Raw genomic sequence first — 2,259 nt, 5'->3', positions numbered from 1 at the left:
CAGGGTCTCACTATGTAGCTCTGGGGTGCTAGGATTGAAGGCATGCGGGACTGGCGAGATGGCTCAGTGGGTAAGGGCACTGACTACTCTTCCAAAGGTCCTGAGTTCGGATCCCAGCAACCACATGGTGGCTCACAACCACCCGTAATGAGATCTGACGCCCTCTTCTGGTGTGTCTGAAGACAGCTACAATGAATGGCACAGGAACGAGCGGGGCCGAGTTCAATTCCCAGCAGTCACACACATGATGGCTCATGGCCATCTGTACAGCTACAGTGTACTCATACCCATAAATAAATAAATAAATCTTAAAAAAAAAAAGGATTGAAGGCATGCATCACCACCACCTGGTTTTAGTTTTTAAATATTAATTTAATTTTATGTGTGTATATGTGTGGCTGAGAGTATGTCTATGTACCACATGCATTCAGGAGCTCAGAAGTGGTACTAGAGTTATTGACCACTGTGAGCATCCTTGAATGCTGGGAATCAAACCTGGGTTCTCTACAAGAGGAACCAGTTTTCTTAATGGCATCTCTCCAGCTGATACACACTCACTCACACACACACACACACACACACACACACACACACACGGAGAGAGAGAAAGAGAGAGAGAGAGAGAGAGAGAGAGAGAGAGAGAGAGAGAGAAAGAGAGTTGTGCGTGTAGAGAGGGAATCTCTTGTGTATAGTATGGAAGCATCACTTGTCAATAAAAAGCTAATTGGCCAATGATCTGAGGCAGGAAACAGAAGGCGGGAGTTCCAGTAGGGAGAAAGGAACTCTGGGATAGAGTCACGTATAAGGAGGATATTTGCCTCGAATTCTGAGGAGACAGATTCATGAAACTGAGAAGACGTAGCTAGCCATGTGGTACTCATAAAATAGAATAAACAGATTAATTAAGTTATAAGCTAGTTGGGGAACAAACCCAAGCTTCTGGCCTAGGCATTTATTAATATATAATTAAATCTCAGAGTCATTATTTTGGTAACTTGGGTGAGAGCGGAAAAGCCCACAGTTATGTGCACGTGTATGTGTGTCTGTATGTGGGCTTTGCCCATGTGAGCGCAGTGCCTCTGGAGGCCAGAAGAGGGCACTGGATCTCCTGGAGCTGGAGTTGCTGGTGGTAAGGTAAGCTACCTGCCTGCTCTGAGTACTGGAAACTGGACTCGGGTCCTCTGGCAGAACAGTATGTGCTCTTAATTGATGAGCCATCTCTCCAGCCTTGGCTAATTTTAATTACCAATTTGATGGGATTTGGAATTCCCGTGGAAACAAGTCTCTGGGTGTATCCATGAGGCATTAGGTTAGTTTCTGGGTATGTCTATGAGGCATTAGGTTTGCTGATATGGGAAGAGCCACCGTGAGTGTGGGCAGCACCGCTCCATAGCTGGAGTAAGTGAATCCATGTTAGAGAGCCGAGCGTCGGCAGTCACCTATCTCTGCCTCCTTACAGTGGAGGCAGGGTGACCAGCTTCCTCAAGTTCTTTCCACCATGCCACTGCACTAGATTGACTGACTGTACCCGGGAATCATGAGCCCTTCCGCAAACTGCTTTTGCTGGGGACTTTGCCACAGGCAGAAGTAACTAATATACCCTACCATGGGGCCCAAAATTAGAAGCCATTCTTCCAGTCCAGTGGAATCCGGAACCTGTTAACCATCCTCGCTCTCTCCCCTCCCCCAGTCCAGTGTCTGGTAAGCACTCCTTCATTTCCTCCTCCCACGAGGATGGCCACTTCTTCAACTTCCCCGTGGAAGTGAGAACATGTGGTTTCTGTCTTGGCCTCGTTCACTCTACAGAGTGAAATGAACTCCGGGCTTAGCTATGCTGCACCGGTTCCTTTGTCCACCGTGACTAGTTCTTGGCGGCGCACAGGTACCATCTCTTTCCAGCCATCTGCTGGTGGCACGGGGCTCAGGGCCCTGAGGTTGGTTCCTTGCCCTGGGTTAGGGGCAGACTCTCCAGCACACTAGTTCCCCTCCTGTGGGCATGCGCACCAAGCGATGGGCTGGCTACACCACGAAGTAGGGCCTTTCAGGTTTCGGAGATACTTTCCACGATACTTCCGGGACACTGGCACAGACCGACAGCCCCACTAACATCGTCTGTCTGTCTCTGTCTGTCTGTTTCCTTTGCATCCCTGCCCAGTTTCCATCACATCTTGTTTACTTTTACTTTAGTTTGTATGTCTCTGTGTCATGCGCACGCATGTGGACACCAGAAGTTGGCAATGGGTGTCTTCCATGATTGTG

This window comes from Mastomys coucha, unplaced genomic scaffold, assembly GCF_008632895.1.
Source record: "Mastomys coucha isolate ucsf_1 unplaced genomic scaffold, UCSF_Mcou_1 pScaffold11, whole genome shotgun sequence".
NCBI lineage: Eukaryota > Metazoa > Chordata > Mammalia > Rodentia > Muridae > Mastomys > Mastomys coucha.
Note: the sequence above shows the minus strand (reverse complement) of the source record.